Here is a 12,265-nt window from a genome sequence, read left to right on the forward strand (position 1 = left end):
AGAGAACAAAGTATTAAAACATATAATATAAGTTTGCGATTATTATTAAGATTGACACGTGCAACACAATTGCACATGTACTAGTACTAATAATCCAAATAAATCTATGATATTATTGTTGTTATTTAATATAATTAATATAAAATATTAGAGATGTGTCCAAACATTTTTTCATAGTATTTATATTTTTTCATTTTTTTAATTTTTATTAATTATTTAGGAGATTTGACCTGCCACTAGGAAAACAATTTCATTTTTGGGTCAATCTTAAATTTATACTTAATTTCCAACATCAATAAAAACAACTATTATTTATCGCACTTATTTTTCTTTAATATGATTAATATAAAATATTAGATAAGTGTCTAAATGTTTTTTACAAAATTTTGTATTATTACATAATGTGTTTGTGTTTTTTTATCATTTCTATATTTAATTTAATAATTATGATATCGAACACATTTGACTAAAAAGGTTGAATTGTTGACCCACCACCATGAAAATAATTTTTATTTTTTGATTGGTTTTAAATTTATATTTCATCTAACATCAATAAGAATAATAGTTATTTATCGCACTTATTTTTCTTTAGTATAATTAATATAAAACATTAGAGATGTGCCCAATTTTTTTATTTTTTATTTGTTTCTATTTTAAAACTTTTATTTAATTATGAGATAATCGATTGACACATTTGATCTAATGGTTGAATTGCTTATTTGCTACCAAGATGAAAGAATGGTTCAGGTCAATTTTAAAAAGTATGTATTATATATCATAAAAGTATCAGATATAGATATAATTGATATAATTTATTGGCAAAAAATAGCTTCAATAAGAGAATGGGAGTTAATACCCTAAATATAAGACTTATATTAATGAGAGGAATTTAATGAGACAATTTTTTGAACCGTCGTTGATCCAGACGGTCGAACCGTTCGACCCAAAAACAGTCCAAGCAGTCAGTTCCATTTCACCCCTAACCCGTTCCTGGGTCAAAAACCATTTACTTGGTTAGAAAATCGTTGACCCGGACAGTTGAACTATCGACTCATTTAACTCAAATAGCAGTTCTGATCCAAGAACTCTCTTCTTCGTCAAAAAACATACGAATTCATATCTGAGTTCATGTCTCAAATCTGAGGAAGAAGAAGAAGAAGAAGAACATCTGAGAACTCAGATCTGTGTATGTTGCACTGCCTCGCCGTCACCGTCGTCGTCTCCATTATCATCGCCTATGAGCATCAAACCACCCTCATCTTCCTTTTTCTTCCCTCCTTCCCTCCTCCTTCTACTTCCCTCCTTTTCTTTTTTCCTTTCTCCTTTCTTTCTTTCTTTTCTTTCTTTTTTTCTTTCTCAGCCAACAACATCTGCTCTCTCCTTTCCTTTCTCAAATCTCATAACTAATATAAAATAGTTGCCTTAATATGCAAACCGTCCGAACCGTTCGACCCAGACGGTTGAACCACTGACCTTGAAATTGGTAGCTAGAACGGTTCTGTTTCCGGGTCGGTTTTTAAAACCTTGGAATGAGGAGAAATTCAATAGTTCAAATTACACTTTGTGTCCTTACAATTAAAGAGGGGTCAAATTCAAAAGTAGGAGTATTTAGTTAAGAATAGGATTCGAATGTTAATGGGAGCAAATACTTTAAATATCACTTAATGAGATGGATTTATATGAAGAGAAAAGTGGTTGCTCAAATTAAATTCCTTTCCTTACAATTAGAGAATGACCAAATTCAAAAAAAAAAGGTTATTTTAGTTAAACAAAAGTTTTACACTTTTAATTGTATTATAGATAGAAATAGATATAGATATCTTACCTTCATAGTCCTAGACCAAGGGGTCACTTTGATCTCTCATAATCTTTTTGCTTGATTTATAACCATAGATGAATAAAGGGAAAATGCACTTGAAAGATTATGAAGGTATGGGATTTTACCTTCTAAGGTAAATAGTTTGCTATTAAGTAATAAAACCTATTAAAATTTTTTTTTTAAAGGATAAAAGTAGATAGATGAAATCTTAGAAAGTGATAGAAAGTATAAATATATATTTGTCACTTTTATAAAAGCGAAAAAACAATTGAAATAAGAATAAGCAAGGGAAAAATCAATAAACAAAGTGAAAAATAATCCAGCATTTGATTTCAATGAATGAATAATTTGAAAATAATTGAACAATCATTTTCAAATTATCAATCGTTATTGTCTTCTTCATTTCACTTTTGTGAGCAGTGTCTACACGCACCATAGCTCGAAGAATAAAACATCTCTCTTTTCATCTACAACAAGAGATTGATATGAATTTGGTATCAGAGCACCATGCACCTTCCAATGATCCGATGGAGGTCAAGCAATGGTTAAGCGGTGTTGAGGGGGCCAAGCAGAGCTCAACTGTGACCAAGCAAAGCTAGGCCAATGATTGGAGGAGATCCTGGACCGTTACATCCACCTAATGAGAAGATACAGAAATTGACAAGAAGATCGATGTGTCGAAGACATATTGGATTGAGAGCCTCGAGAACTTTGGACAAATGCAAACATAGAATCATCATTGGAAGCCATGACATTTGGCTCTAATACCAACTTAGAAATATAGCAACACAGTATAAAAATATGAGAATTGTTCGATGGAACCTTCATGTATTTATAATAGTCCAAGCAATTACAGTTTGAGTGAAATACAAATATTGAGATATTTGGATGAGTACAACACAGCTAAATCTAAATAAGATACAAGGGAGATAAGATTAAGATGAGGAGAGAGCAAGGATAACAATAGAAGATAACAAATCGTGTTTTATATATATATATATATATATATATATTGAAACAAAGCGGTTAAGAAATTTTCTCTTTTTTATGAATTTTTTGTTATTTTATTCTATGTCATTTTTGAAACAACCAATGAAATGCACTTTCCCAATAACATAAATAATCTTTTCTCCTAAAATTTATCTTAAACTATCTCTCCCACTTTCACCAGAATTATCTCTAATTCCTATTTAACTCCACAATTATCTGTAATTTAGTAGAGAGTTTCTCTCCTAAATTATCTCTAATTCCTATTTATCCTCTCCTCTTCTTTTTATCTATATCTATCTAAAGAAAGTTAGGATTAAAAAACTTAAAAATTAATTAAATATTCTAATAAAATTATAAAATAACTTTAAAGTATTTATTAACAATTTAAATAATGTTGTTTTTTGGATTATAAATTTAATGCTTTTCAAAAATTTAATAATACATAATAGCTTTAAATAAATAAAATTCAAATAACAAAAAATTTTAAATATTTAATAGATTATTTAAATATTTAAATAACTATATTTTAAAAAGTTACAATAACGAAATTATCTAATAAATAATTGTATAATTTTACAAAATATATCACAAAATTATGTACTAACAATTTATATTATGTTTTTCAAGATCATCAATTTAAATGTTTTACAAACATTTAATAATATGCAATAGCTTTAGAAATAACAAAAAAAAGTAAATATTTTATAGATTATTTAAATAATTAATTAACTAGTTATTTATCATAACTATATTTTAAATGGTTAAAATAATGAAATTATGTAATAAATTTAAAATTTTCTTTAAAGTAGAAAAATAATTATAACATAATATTAAAATTAATAAAAATTTAATATATTACAAAATTAATAATGAAATTTTATAATAATAGTATAAATTATGATTTATGGATAATTAAATTTCATAAATAACTAATATTTTAAAATTGAAATATTTTGCATATTATTTAAAATAACTATATATTTTAAATAACAAAATATTTAACATAACTAGATTTTAAATAGTTAAAATAAATAAATTATGTAATAAAATTAAAAAATTTTGAAAAGTAGAAAAATAATTATAACATAATATTGAAATTAATAATAATTTAATATTTTTACATAATATTTTAAATAACTAATTTCACTTATATCAAGTAATAATTTGAGAAAATAACTTTTAAAAAAGTTAATATTATTAATAATAATTTTAAACTCTTAATATGTATTTATTATATAATTATATATACTAAAATTAATATTTATTGTATTTCAGTAATTATTTATTATTTTCTTGACAAATGTATTTTCAATGATTATGTATAAATTTATTTTGTTTTGTTATTTAATAAAAAAAATTAATAATTATTGGAGATTAAACTACTATTAGTGAAATTTTTAAATTTAATTTATTGTACTTATTGTACTTTTGTTATTAATTATTGATTAATATTTATTAGATATTAAACTATTATTTGAGATTATACTATTTATTGACTAAGTTAATATACTTTTAGTACTTATTGTATTTTTTCATCATCAATATATCTTCAACAATTATGTATTTCTGCTATAAATTTTCAAATATGATTGGTAATTAAACTATTGTTATTTATTAGAGATGGGACTATTAATTTAGTTGAAATTACGAATGTTCATGAGTTGGCTTGGTTCAGTCGTAGGATATTTGGCTAATCAAATTGACCTGGTCATGTTGGGGAGTTGGTTAACTGAAACCGACTAACCTTTTGTGAAAATCGACCCACTCAAGTTATATCGGTTTGGGTCGATTTTTTGATTTGGTCAATTGGTTCAAAAGATTTAAACTTAAAATTTTAATTTAATTTTAAAAATTATATTGCAATTATTTAAAAAATAGATTTATAGTATAAAACATTTTAGATTAAGAAATATGGGAAATTTCCCACTTTTCCATATTAAAAATTATATTTAAAATATAAAAAAATTAATATATATCCATAGTTAGGTTATTCAATTTTGGTTGGTTTACAAATGGCCAAAGTGAAATTGATCCAACTTGGTTGTATTCGGAAATTTTTTAACCAAAACCAACATAAAATACTAGAAAACTGACCAACTCGGGTTGAGTTGATCGGGTTGGTTGGTTTCATCAGTTTGATGAATAAACCTAACTAAAACTAATTATTGTTATTTTTGTATTATAAAAAAAATTATTAAAAGTAGTATATAAAATATGAATAATTATTAATTATTTAAAAGTTGAAAATACAAAACAATTGTATACTTTTATCTTATTCTATTAGGGTCATTTACTAGAACACATCTTATACTTTTACATATTTACTTAAACCTACCTTATTGTTTTCATCTTATTAAAACATCCCATATATTTTACAACTTATTTACTTAATCAACCTTTCATTAAGGAGTGTTTGTTTTGTCATTAGGCCCGTGAAATTTTATTCCAAAAGTACCCTTAACACTTTTTTGTACAGAAAACAAAACTAATCAAATATAGCCAATAGAGTGGTTGTATGTATCTTATAAAAGGCAAAAATGTTATTTTCGTTTTTATTTTCTTTTGATTAAATTTATTTAAATGAACATTATGGTCAACATTGTCATTTTCCACTGCCATCTAATGAAAGATTGATTAAATCCATTACAAATAATAAGTGGTGTTTTATTAAAATATTAACTATAGGATAGATTTTAGTAAATCCATGAAACTATAAGGAGTATTTTAGTAAATGACCCTTTTTATACGGGTCCCCACTAGTTAACCAATATTTTAAGGCACCAGTGAGCGATAACTGGACGAACCATAGCTCAGGGAAGAAAACATCTCTCTTCTTGGCTCATGAAGAGATCGATGTCAAGATGGTGGTTGGTTTTTGCTATAGAAACAATACCGTGGCTTCCTTGATCGATGGTTTTTCTCTAACCCATGTCGACTTTTCCAACTTCTTACCTCTCTCTGTACGTCTCTAGGCTCTATAGAAATTTTTTGTTTAATTCTAATTACTTCGTCAGTAGCTTCTTAATTAGTTCTTTTTATAGTAGAAGGCCATAGTTTCTGAAATCTCGACTCGCGTCTACACGGCAGAGCAAGTTCACACAATTAAGAAACCACCTCCAACGGTCGAATTGATCTGTTATATGGCAACCATCCAAAGGGTTTTTATGTTGTAGATCGGCAAGATAATACTCGCGGCATGCAGTTATGCTTGTTCTGCCCATGTGATTGTTTTAGTTGAAGAGCAATTAAATTACCTTTTGCTCAGATTGTTAAATTTCATGGCATATCAATTATATTACCAATTTTGTCTCCAATTCTCAAGCGAGTCCCACAAAATTTATTTGCTTCACATGTGTAGGTGCACTATTTTCTATAGAAAGCTAGCAGTAAGCTACCCCACCTGATCATGACTTCTTCTACATTAACGATAAGCTGGGATGTTTAATTTGGAGCTCTAATCATTTTATTTATGACCTTTTCAGCGGCCCCATTCCTCAAACCCAACCACTTTTCTTTTCTTAGCTCGGAGAGTTTTTGATGGTCATTAGTTCACTCATTCTCTGCAACAAAAGTCGGAATCGGAAAGCTGTTCTTCAATCTCATTACCTTTAATTCTAACAATGAACTCCCATACAACTTGAAAATAATTCAGCTGTTGTTGTTCTAACCCATTATGTTGAAAACTACCAAACCATTTTATCAAGTGGAAACAAAGCTACAGACAGAATAACACACAACGGAATCATAGCTGCACCCTACACAAATAAGAACTAAAGAGAAAGAGAGAGATCAGCTGCAAATGAATCATGGTAGATGAAGACAGTAGTGAGAAGAGAAGCCCATCAAAGTTTCAGTCTACGGGCTGGTTTTTCTTTTCAGAACAGAAGAGACACCGCATGGCGATGCTCTTGAGAACACTCCCTCTCTTTGGCACAGCAAAAATGAAAGTTTTGAGCTTCTTGAGGCAGGGCTGCTTTGATACGTTTGATCCAGAGGTAGGAGCCATGGCGGAGGACGACTCTCTTTACTCTTAGGATTCTCTGGCAAGTACCGATGGCGGAGACAGACGGCCTGACAGTTCGATGACAGAGCTTCTCTCTATCGTAAGTTGGTTGTGTTGAGACCCTGTGCCATCTTAAATAGAAGCCAACTTCAACTTCTACCATCTGATGACCATTTCCTACTCCTCCATGAGAGACCCAGTTCGGTATTAGAGCCGCAATGGAGTTTATTTATTTATTTTGTCCGTAAACTAGCGACCAATTTGCTAACCTATCGCCATGATTCAGTGCTCCTGATGAATCTTTTGCTGCTCATAGTTTAGCTATCTGCTTGTTGTGGATGTTCCTTGAAATAGAATCACAATAATCTAAACCACTCTGGGTCCACGTTTGTTGATCTATTTCGATCCATCGCTCAGTACACCATATTGTCTCCCTGAATTGACCAGGTAGCCATTTGTCTTTGGTTCTCCCAGGAGATAGAGCCCCAGGCCCCCAGTGGAAACATTCAAAAGTCAACTATTGACTAAATTTACTGTACCAAAGCTATGACTTGGTCAAGCCAACTGGCACAACTCATGAGTGGGACCTACTCTTGTTCGCTTGAAAGGATGTTCCTCTTTAGTAGTCCAATTTTTCTAGCGTTGGAGAGAGAGACTTAAAACTTGTTTAGGGACTTCTGGGCACAATTATAAATTATTGCGTGTTGATTATTTACAGCAAAAGAGAATATTAATTAATAAAATAAAAGACAAACTACTGATAGTGATAGAAGTGTTTGGTTTCCTCTTGCACACAGTTTGACATTTTAAATTTTAATATTTGCATGGCAGCCTTCCAGATTGACCCAGTATATATATAGCTTTCAATTTACCAAATACCAATGTAGTGGTGATCATGGCCAGCCTTTGGGCTTCTGCCTTAAAAGTTTAAATAGTGGGGTCCCATGCATAGGGAAAAGATGTAGGGGGAGTTTTTTTTTTTTTTTTTTTTTTTTTTTTGTAGAGGTCAAGATACGTACTGGGTAGGTTTAAAGTTAAATTTTAAAGAAAATTTCTGTTAGTTATTGTTTGCATAATAGAAAAAATAAAAATTAAATAAACAAAAATTGAATATTTAAATAATTATTGTTTATTAATAGCAATTTATATTAATTTGCAATTAATTGAGGTAAAAGAAAAGGAAAAGTTATACGAATTTAATACCAAATTAACAAAAAATTATACTAAAATTAAATTTGTGTTAATTAATTACTGTTAACACTAAATAAAGAAAAAATAAAAAATATACTGAAATTTAAATTTATGTTAACTAATATTCATATAAATTGTTGTTAATTAATTTATTCTTAATGTATATTAATCTATGGTTAATTAATAATAATTAATAAAAGTTTGATACATAAACCCAATAAAACCTGGCCTTCAATTAGAGAACTAAGTGATTGCATGCCTCTTCTTTTTACAGGAATGATTGTGTGTATGCCTCATTTATAAAATTTGAGGATGTGTCCAGATCACTCAGCCCATTGATTCCAATTTTAAAAGGCAAAAGCCCTAAATGAAAACAAGGGATACTAGAGTTATTTGACCCAACAAATGGTCGCTCACCACTTATAGCAAATTTATATCTATACCATATATAAAAGTGTGGATATAGAGCGAAAGTTTTTTTTTTTTTTTGTTAAAATTGCCCTCTATTTCTTTGTTTGAGAAAAATGTATAGAAGTTATTTTATTACAACTTTAATGCCAACTTTTATAGCTATTAAAATGCCCATATTTGTGTATTTAGTCCATCTCTAATTGTAATTGTTGAAAATGTAACTTCAATTATTATTTTCCATCTCATTTAATTCCTCTCATTAAGTCTTATCCCTAAGGTATTAACTCCTTTTTTTTATTAAATTCTATACTTAAGTTATTTTTCATTAATAAATGCTACTAATTAGATTTATGTCAATATTTTTTAACAACCATATATTTTTAAAACTGATTCAAAAATAGAACCATTCTTTATCTAAGTGGTGGCTAAGCAATTCAACCATCCGAATCAAATTGGTCAACCTATGAAGTCATAGTTATGTAATAAAATTTTTAAAATTGAAATAAATATAAAAAATTACAAAAATATAGAAAAAATTAGACATGTTTACAATTTTTTATTAACCAAATTAAAAATATAAGTATAATAAACAAGAATTATTTTTATTGATAATGAAAATAAAATACATAATTTAGAAATGACCAAAAATGAAATTATTTTACTATTTGTGAAAGATCAATGGTTTAACATTTGGGTCAATTGTGTTAACCTTTAATTTCATAAATAAATAATAAAAATTAATAAGATATAAAAATACAAAAATGAAAAAACTACATAAGTTTTGCAAAATGAACTTTTAGGCACATTATAATAGCATAAATTTATCATATTAAACAAAAAATAAGTGTGACATATCTAAATTATTTTTACACAGAAATATAAAAAAATATAGAAAAAAACTGAACACATCTATAATTCTATATTTACACTATTTTCAATAATATGAATAAACTGTGGAACTTTCTTTTGACTAAAATACTAAATTTTGAATTTAATCCCTATATAATTATGAGGTTTAAATTATAAATTGAACTACTATTTTTCACCTCATTCAATTTGTTCTATTTAAATCTTACAATTTTTTTTGAAAAATGAACAAAAAAAGATACACCAAAAAGATAAAATATTACAAAAAGAAGAGTCTAGCCAAGTAGGTAGGCACGTCAATGATACTTGAAACTTCACAACTTGATCCGATTATCATATATTTGGATGAGGTGTTTATGTAATCAGATTTGGATTTTGCAATCTACATCTGATAAATAATAAAAAAAAAACAAAAAATAAATAAAAATTGCATAAAGTTCATGGAAATTTTGAATACATTATTACTATCATTATCATCGTCTAAAATTGCTACGTGAAAATTGCATGCACACTTACTAGTAAATGTAAAAGACTGTTGGTGGTGGGACCTTTCTTACAATACATAACGCTTGCACAATATGGGCCAAAACTATGTCATTTAGGGGGAATTCTACAACATGAATTGTTTTTCCTATTACCAGTTCTAAAAATAAATCAAAACCATCTTGTTTAAAAACAAATTGTTTCTCAAAACAAAAACACAAAAAACATTATTTGTTGTATGTGTGTTTTCCATTTTTAAAACTGAAACCAAAAACATATTCTTGAATTTGATTTCAAAAACATATTTTTAAAACTGATTCAAAAACAAAATCATTCTTTATCCAAGTGGTGGCTAAGCAATTCAACCATCCGAATCAAATTGGTCAACCTATGAAGTCATAGTTATGTAATAAAATTTTTTAAATTGAAATAAATATAGAAAATTACAAAAATATAGAAAAAATTAGACATATTTATGATTTTTTATTAATCAAATTAAAAATATAATTATAATAAACAATAACTATTTTTATTGATAATGAAAATGAAATACATAATTTAGAAATGACCAAAAATGAAATTATTTTACTATTTGTGAAAGATCAATGGGTTAACATTTGGGTCAAATGTGTTAACCTTTAATTTCATAAATAAATAATAAAAATTAATAAGATATAAAAATACAAAAATGAAAAAACTACATAAGTTTTGCAAAATGAACTTTTAGGCACATTATAATAGCATATATTTATCATATTAAACAAAAAATAAGTGTGACATATCTAAATTATTTTTACACATAAAAATATAAAATATATATATATATATATATAGAAAATAAATCGAACACATTTGTAATTCTATATTTACACTATTTTCAATAATATGAATAAACTGTAGAACTTTCTTTTGACTAAAATACTAAATTTTAAATTTAATCCCTATATAATTATGAGGTTTAAATTATAAATTGAACTACTATTTTTCACCTCATTCAATTTGTTCTATTTAAATCTTACATTTTTTTTTTGAAAAATGAACCAAAAAAGATACACCAAAAAGATAAAATATTACAAAAAGAAGAGTCTAACCAAGTAGGTAGGCACGCCAATGATACTTGAAACTTCACAACTTGATCTGATTATCATATATTTAGATGAGGTGTTTATGTAATCAGATTTGGATTTTGCAATCTACATCTGATAAATAATAAAAAAACAAAAAAAATAAAAAAATATATAAAATTTATGGAAATTTTGAATACATTATTACTATCATTATCATTGTCTAAAATTGCCACATGAAAATTGCATGCACACTTACTAGTAAATGTAAAAGACTGTTGGTGGTGGGACCTTTCTTACAATACATAACACTTGCACAATATGGGCCAAAACTATGTCATTTAGGGGGAATTCTACAACATGAATTGTTTTTCATGTTACCGGTTCTAAAAATAAATCAAAACCATCTTGTTTAAAAACGAATTGTTTCTCAAAACAAAAACACAAAACATTATTTGTTGTATGTGTGTTTTCCGTTTTTAAAACTGAAACCAAAAACATATTCTTGAATTTGGTTTCAAAAACATATTTTTATCTAATTATTCAACATCATATTCCATAAATCATATAATTTTTATACTAAAAATTTGTTTTTGTTTTAAAAATCAATATTTTGTTGGTTCCAAAAATAGTATTGTAAAACCAACTTGTTTTCCTTTTGAAAACATAAATAGAGTTCAAGAACATATTTTTGTTTTCTTGTGGATGTGGTGATTCCAAAAACAAATGAAAACAAAAACATTCATGTTGTAGAATACCCCCTTAATATGCAAACAGTATATATTAGGGTTTTTGAAAACCAATCTCATTTGATTTGTTTAACTGGTCACCTTCTTCACCCACAACCCATATATGGTTTTTGTGTGACGCAACTTTCTAAAACATAATATAATTGACCTTTTGAGTCGGCATTTGTACAACATTGCTTCTAAAACATATCCTAGTCATTTTAAAATGCAAACCAGCATATGAATGCTCGAAAAACATGTTTATGCACTTATTATTTGCTTGATTAACACTAACAAAAATAGTTTTTGAACTTACAGATTTTGTAGTAAAAAGAGATACAAAACATAAATCAAAATGATCGTTTTTTAGCATGGTGTCCTTTAGTATAAGAGATTCTGATCCAAAATAGGGTGGAAACATGGAAACCAAGGTTCAAAGTATTGACACGTATCGGCCCATATCAGCCGATACGCCCCTACAGTGAGTGTATCGGGGTTCTGACCAGTTCAGGGGGTAGAGGAGCCTTAAATTGGACCCCCTAAACTGGTTTTGAAAAAAAAATAAAAAAGTAAAAAAATTGTATTCATAACGCTTGATACACCCCTACTGGCATATCGGGTGTATCGATATTTTGAACCTTAATGGGAACCAATCTAAAATAGGGGAAGAATTACTCGTTTCCTATTATCCAATGAACTCTTAATCTAT

This window comes from Nelumbo lutea, chromosome 4, assembly GCF_056320005.1.
Source record: "Nelumbo lutea isolate HS-2025 chromosome 4, American lotus-T2T, whole genome shotgun sequence".
Taxonomy (NCBI): Eukaryota; Viridiplantae; Streptophyta; class Magnoliopsida; order Proteales; family Nelumbonaceae; genus Nelumbo; species Nelumbo lutea.